We start from the raw sequence: 7,905 nt of genomic DNA, 5'->3' as shown, positions 1-7,905 counted from the left end.
ATCAGAAAGTAAACCAAACAGTAAGTTTAGAGGGGATGTGGGCGGGTGTGTATGGGGAGGGGACTGTGTGATTTGTCCTTCCTTCACACCCTGGCAGGCGGGCGGAGTTGTGCTCCGGGTAAGTAAGTCGTCTTGCTGCTGCTGATGGAGCAGGAAAAGGTAACACGAGCTGGATGCCTTTCCAGCCACTCCTTAACATGTCTGATCCGAACTTCTAGCTCCCAAAATAATTCTCCTGACCTCAGTGCTTTTATTCCCTACTTGATCTTCCATCCAGCCCTACCCAGTGATCTTAACAGAAGTGTGACCTTAGGCCAGTCTAACTTTTCCTTATCTATGGCAGGAACTACTCTCTTTTCAGTGTCCTTGCAAGGATTCCAAGTACACATAGACCAGAAGGACAGTTTCTCATCGGAGCTCTAAGCGCTCAGGGGTGGACTTGTGTGGATGTTCTACAACCTGTCCAAAGCCCCGGTGACTCACAGGACTTGTCCTTTCCAACATTCGGAGACTCTGTAAATGTACACTTTTTCTTCCTGATATACAGCACAGAAAATAGCAAATTAAAAACCTCCAGGAGGGGAGTTCCCAACGTGGCACAGCGGAAGCGAATCCGACTAGGAACCGTGAGGTTCGATCCCTGGCCTCACTCAGTGGGTTAAGGATCTGGGCTTGCTGTGGAGCTGTGGTGTAGGTCACAGACGTGGCTCGGGTCCCGTGCTGCTGTGGCCGTGGCATAGGCCGGTGGCAACAGCTCCAATTAACCCCTAGCCTGGGAACCTCCATATGCTGCTGCTGTGACCCTATTAAAACAAAAACAAAACAAAACAAAACAAAAAAAAGACAAGACAAAAGACAAAAACCAAACAAACAAAAACCAAAAAAACTTCCAGGAGTTCCCTGGTTAACAATTCTAAGTTGTCGCTGCTGTGTCATGTGCTCGATCCCTGGCCCAGGAACTTTTGCAGGCCACAGGCATGGCCAAAACAAAACAATGCACCCCACCCCACCTCTGCAAAAAAACTCTCTGGATTCTTCCAGTCTGGATTTACTGCCCAGCACTTCACCTGCCTAGGCCTGGGACCCTCTGCAGGAAAGCTTCCTGGCTATAGCAGCTCACACCAAGCTCACGCCCTGTACTCTAGGAATTCTTTTGCCATACTGATTTGAAAGAGCACACAATGGGTTTTATCACCCAGTGTGTTTATTCTGTCTTTGACAGATGGCACAACCTAAGGTAGGGACAAGATTTGGTTTTTCGTTTTTTGGGGGGTTATTTTTGGTCTTTTTAGAGCTGCACCTGCAGCATATGGAAGTTCCCAGGTTAGGAGTCAAATCGGAGTTGTAGCTGCCCGCCTTCACCACAGCCACAGCAACGCCAGATCCGAGCCACATCTGCGACCTTCACCACAGCTCACGACATCACCAGATCCTTAACCTGCTAAGTGGGGTCAGGGAATCAACCCTTCCTCCTCATGATACAAGTCGGTTTCATTACTGCCAAGACACAATGGAAACTCAAGAGATTTTTTTTTTTTTTTTTTTTGGCTGCACCCAAGGCATGAGGGAATTCCTGGGCCAGGGATCAAATTCCAGCTTCTATTGCAGCAATGCCAGATCCTTAACCCACTGCGCCACAGTGGGAACTCCAGGAGGAGGTCTTGAGCTCCTCTTTCTCCCCTCGAACTGTCTAACATAATGCACTGGCAGAGAAGGCACTGGTAATAATATTTTACCCCTGTGTGACAGTGCTCCTTCCAGTTCCAAAACAGCTCAACTAATAATGTTCTGTGATTGAATCGTTATTTTCTTTGCTCTGAAAACAGAAGAGACATCATTCCTAGGAGGTCAGCTTGGGGTCAGAAGTGTTCAGTTTTTAAACGTTGTGTTTCAGATGCTTCACTAGATGACACAACTAGGGAGTGTCACATGAGCAAGTCCTGGTGACAGAGATTCATCCTGGGACTAAGTCCAGACTCTGTTTGGCTTCTAGAGAGCCAAACCCTCAGACAGTTCTATTTATTAATTGGATTTGTCAAGGGGAGTTAATTCCTTATAAAAATACACAAGCAAGCTAGTAAAAATAACATTTAAAGAAGAAAGTTAAAAATAATGTGAAAAGTCCAAATCGCTCAACTCAAACACAAGTTTAGAAAAATAATTCTATTAAAATTTTTCTAAGTATTTATCGGTAAAATGACTTTAAGTATTTATTCGATGTGCTTGCAGAAGAAGAGGGATATTAGCTTAATCTCCTCAGAGACTAAGTTTTTTTTTTTTTAACATTTTGTATAGCTTTTAATAATGAAGACTATATATATGGTGGAAAGATGAAGCAGTGTTTCTTTTTCTTTTCTTTTCTTTTTTTTTTTGCCGAGCCCACTGCATGCAGAAGTTGGTTCCCTGGCCAGGGATTGAATCCAAGCCACTGCAGTGACAATGCCAGATCCTTAACCTTTGGAGTCACCAGGGAACTCCAAAGCAGGGTTTCTTAATAGTGAATCTCCAGAAATCTTAAGCAAATTTTATATGCATATCTTTTTTCTGGAGAGAATCGAAAGCTTTATTTGGATTCTCAGAAGGGGTTGTTAATCAAAAGAGATTTAAAGACAAAGGTAATCTTGTTACCCACTACTTTTAAATTTAATAGAAGATCAAGTTCCTGTTATGGCGCAGCAGTAACGAACCCGACTAGTATCCGTGAGGACTTGGGCTCCATCCCTGCCCTTGCTCAGTGGGTTAAGGATCCAGCATTGCTGTGAGCTCTGGTGTAGGTCACAGATGCAGCTCAGATCCCGCATTGCTGTGGCTGTGGTGTAGCCTGGCAGCTGCAGCTCCGACTTGACCCCTAGCCTGGGAACTTCCATATGTTGTGGGAGCAGCCCTAAAAAGACAAAAATAAAAAATAAAAAAAGCTAAAAAATCCAAGCACACACATTTAATAGGAGAGATGTAGATTCTTTCAAATTACCATTATTTGAAGTATGTCTCATATTTCAATGCATTTTTCACTAATTTCAAAATAAACAACTCCAAAAAAAATGTGCCTTTAACAATTTCAAAATTGAGAGAAAAAAACCCAAAACCCACCGGTAGTACTTAACTCAACAGCTGGCTTATATAAAGATCCCATTGCCCTGTGGAACTTGACAAGGATTTCTAGAGTTGCTCTTGAGAGCTTTGAACATCTGGAGCCCTCACAGGAGTGGGCTGCTAAGTCATTAAAAAGTGTTCCCTTTTTCATTTGCCTGATTAGCAACACAGTATCATCTCCCTGAGGTCTCACAAAACCCTCTGCAATTCCTTGCCCAGTTCCCACACAGTGAAACCATTCTCTGGGCAGTTAATTAGGAGCCCTGCCTTTCCTAGACGCAGAAGTTTTTGAACTGATGAGCACAGTACACACATTATTGAAATTAAAAAAAAAAAAAAAAAAAACAGTTGCCTGAGCTTGTGGGAAAGGCTCTTACAGAAAATAAAAATCAAAGGAATCATTTTCTAACTAGCGGCATTAAGTGAGATAAAGTTCGTTTTTAAGAAGTCTGACTTCTCTTTAATTAGATAAGGCGGAGGTGGAGAAGAAAAACAGGTTTTCAGTGAATAATTTTAAAGACTTCTGCTCCCATTAATGACTTTATCGCAAAGCAGTGAAAGACACTCCAGCTGCGAACAGTGCTCAACTTAAGTGCCAACAGAATTTGGAGGGGACAGTGAACAGTTCTAAAAATATATATTCTGTCTTCTGTGCTAAGGATAGCTGCAGAATGTGATTAAAACACCAAAGAAATGATCCAAGATAAAAAAAAAATAGAGAACGAATTTTATCTGCTGTGCTTTACGTGTCCTAAAATATATTTTCCTCTTCCTTCTCGAGCCCCGGCCTTTGACAAAGAACAACACGGCTTGTTAATATATCAGATCAAGGGGGAAAAAAAAGAGGGGGATATTTTTTATTAGACAGTCATTTGTTTTTAAACATTTATTTTGCCTTTTTGTCATGTTTTTTTCCTTCCAAAAGGTGTTTTCAAATCCTCCTTTTGAGGCTTGACCCTTTCAATACATAGCGTTCACATGGATTATCCACCTTTTCCCAATAATATTGAAAATGTTTTATTCCAAGGAGGATGTTAATTTCCAATGAAGCCATTTGAGAGCATTGAACTAACATAATTCAAGCTGCCCCCGAAAAAAACCACACCTCAAAACAAAGCATGAGGAGAACCCTGGTTATTATTCAATTATTGTGCTTCCTTACAGTAGTCAGAATATTTGTAGAGAAGCATCAGGGAGGGAATCAAGGATGTTAACATGGGGAGTTCCCTTCGTGGCTCAGCAGTTGATGAACCTGGCCAGGATACATGAGGACTCAGGTTCAGCCCCTAGTCTTACTCAGAGGGTTAAGGATCCAGCATTTCCATGAGCTGTGGTATAGGTCGCAGATGTGGCTTGAATCTGGAGTTGCTGTGGCTGTGGTGTAGGCCTGCAGCTGTGGCTCCAATTCACTCCTTAGCCTGGGAACCTCCATATGCCGTGGGTTTGGCTCTAAAAAGACACACACGAAAAAGAATGTTAATATGATTCTTCGGTAACCTACATGGGAGAGAATCTGAAACAGAATGGATTTGTGTATGTAGATATAACTGAATCACATTGTTATAAAGCAGAAATTAATACAGCATTATAAATCAACTATAATACAATTTTTAAAAATAAAAAAGGAATGTTAATATGAGATTGTCGAAATCTATTTACTTTTCTTTTCTTTTCTTTTTTTTTTTGGTAGCCAAAGCCACGGCATGTGGAAGTTCCCAGGCCCAGGAGTCGAACCTGTGCCACAGCAGTGACCGAAGCCACAGCAGTGACAACACCGGCTCCTTAACCCACGAGGACACCAGCGGGCTCTGAAATGTACTCTCTTGTTTTGCAGACTTGTATCTTACAGGATGATCTTTTCTGCTTGTTCCACAAGCATGTTCTTTCCTTCCAGGTTATGCTTTACATTAGTGTAAAGGAAATGCTTTCAGAGTTCCTGTCGTGGCTCAGTGGTTAACGAATCTGACTAGGAACCATGAGGTTGTGGGTTCGATCCCTGGCCTTGCTCAGTGGGTTAAGGATCTGGCGTTGCCGTGAGCTGTGGTGTAGGTCACAGACATAGCCCGGATCCCGCGTTGCTGTAGCTCTGGTGTAGGCCGGCGGCTGCAGCTCTGATTCGACCCCTAGCCTGGGAACCTCCACATGCCGGGCGGGAGCAGCCCAAGAAATGGCAAAAAAAAAAAAAAAAAGACAAAAAAAAAAGACAGAAATTCTCTCATCACTGTGGGAGAGCATGTTGGGAGGAGGGTGACAGTTGATAGGGATCTTCAATGAGCTCAGTTTAGGTCTGATTTCAGGAATGGGGAGATTTCTCTCCCTCGCTGCCGCCACCATCTTGGAGGTGTTCAAGGCTCACCCACCCCACCTTGGGCCATTGAAAGGTAAATTGCTCACCCGGGGAAGGGGACAAGCTCTGCTAAGTGCTGGGGGCTGAGACCGGCATGATTTCAGCAAGGTGCTCACCACAGCACTGGCTGCTGTGAAAGGAAGACGTCCCTGGACGCTCTGAGGACAGAGGGTCGATGACGCACAGCTCAGGCTCAGGCAATGTACACTGCCCGTTTCAGGGCCACCGGGCCATCTGCAGAGCCAACTCAGCTCCCGGAGCTCCTCGACCTCCAAACAACGTCCCTCTCAGTGGCCTTGGCTGTAATCATCAGGGCCTTTCTTTTCACCCTGTGCCTGGAGGAAGTTTTTTTTTCATCTGGAGACTTGAGCATTCCTCAAGCTCTCCTTTCTCTCTAATATTTTTGCCAGTGTTTTGAGTCCCATTATTCTGCATGGTTCAGGCTTTGGAAAACCAAGATGGGAAGACTTCTCCTTTTCCTCCCCACCCCCGCCCCTCACCCCCACCCCCCCCAGTAAATAAGAGAGCTAATGCTTCCCCGGGCCTGACTGTAGACTCATTCTTGCAAGGCCTGGCCTCTACCTGCCTCATCATACCTTTCCTCACGTGAGATCCTTCGCTCCGATTCTTTAACCCATCCAGCTCCTTGCCTCCCAGAGCTTTCGCTCAGAATGTCTTCTTTCATCTCCTTCATCTTAATGGCCCTTATGTATCAGTCAAATCTTCTGACCTTCTCAGTGACTTTCTTCCTGACCTTGAGATTAGGTCAAGCTCCCATATTCTATGATTTTATAGAAGCAGCTGCTACTCCTTCAAAGTATTTAGCATAGTTGTAGTTTCATATTTGTTTGTGTCATTATTGAGGACTCTGCTTCTCCTACTCGTCTGCCAATTCCACCATGGCAGGGATTTTTTTTTTCACTTTCACTGATAAACCCACAGTGCCCAGCATAATTAATAAGTGTGGTAGGCTCTTCTGAAATGGTCATTTTTTTTCCACATTATAATCTTTTACAATTACTAGGCTTGAGTCAAATCTATTTCGAAAACTCTCTGAGTAATTGAATATGGCAGGTAATGGTCACATTTGGTCGGGGGCGGAGGGGGGAAGACTCGAAGTTGAAATTCCACACCCTAAGTATAAGTGGATGTTGTAGAAGGTTATGAGCTTTTAGTAGATTGTGCAACTACCACCCGAGAATGGAAAAACAAAAATTTTTAAATAAAATTAAACTTTTCCATAAGCCCCCATTTCCATTCAGTTGCAGAAAAAACAATAATCTTCCCACTTAAATATTAACTGTCTTCCGGTTTAAAATTTAATTTCACTTTAGAAGTTACTCAGACTTTGTAGAATTTACAAAGTCTGAGTTACTTCCCTGGCATGACCTCTCAGTGAAGGTGCAGGAACTTGTTATAAATAGAAAAGGCATTATGAAAGAGTAAACTAGGAGTGCCCATCGTGGCTCAGTGTAAATGAATTTGATTAGTATCCATGAGGACACAGGTTGGATCCCTGGCCTTGCTAAGTGGGTTAAGGATCCAGCATCGCCATGAGCTATGGTGTAGGTCAGAGATGTGGCTCATATCTGGCTGTGGCTTAGGCCAGCAGCTACAGCTCTGATTCGACTTCTAGCCTGGGAACCTCCATATGCCTCAGGTTCTGCCCTAAAAAAAAAAAAAGACAAAAGAGTAAACTAGACAACATATGGCGATAACTTTCCCTTTAGGAAAAATAAGATTAGATTCTTGCCTCTACCACACATGGAATAAATCCAAATATGAAAACAAAGCTTGGAAGCTAATAGAAGAAAATACAACGGACTATTTCAAGGCCTTCAAGTAGGGATAAGAAAAATAAAATAATTAGTATAAATAAAAGAAATACAGAGATTAAGTGATCTCAATTTTAAATGATAATGAAATGACCTGACTAGAAAGCATACTTGAATTAAGAAGAAACTTTGGTGATGTGACTAGATATAAAAATTAGTCAAAATCATTCACTATTCTCTAAAGTAGTAGTAATCAGAAAATTAAAAAGGGAAAAATATACTCTATTCACAGTAGCAAACAAACTATAGAATATTTAGAAATACATTAAGAAAATAAAGGATATATATGGTGATCTGAAACAAACATCATATGAATTACAGAAATTGGTTGATATTTATATTGTATATACTTTCCCATACTTTTATTTTTATTTATTTATTTAGGCTGCACCCACGGCATGTGGAAGTTCCCAGGCCAGGGATGGGACCTGCGCCACAGCGGTGACACCACCAGATCCTTAACCCACTGCCACAAGGGAACTTCGGACTTTCCATTCTTTTAAGTTAAAAATTGGAATGTGTCAAATTAATGATTATTCCTTTGTGATATTGTATGAGAGTCTTCTTTTACCAAGTTATTGTTGGCTGGCTTTACAAGAGTTGAAGTGCACAGGTCTGAGCATTTCTGTT

This window comes from Phacochoerus africanus, chromosome 10, assembly GCF_016906955.1.
Source record: "Phacochoerus africanus isolate WHEZ1 chromosome 10, ROS_Pafr_v1, whole genome shotgun sequence".
Taxonomy (NCBI): Eukaryota; Metazoa; Chordata; class Mammalia; order Artiodactyla; family Suidae; genus Phacochoerus; species Phacochoerus africanus.
This window is presented reverse-complemented; position numbering follows the sequence as displayed.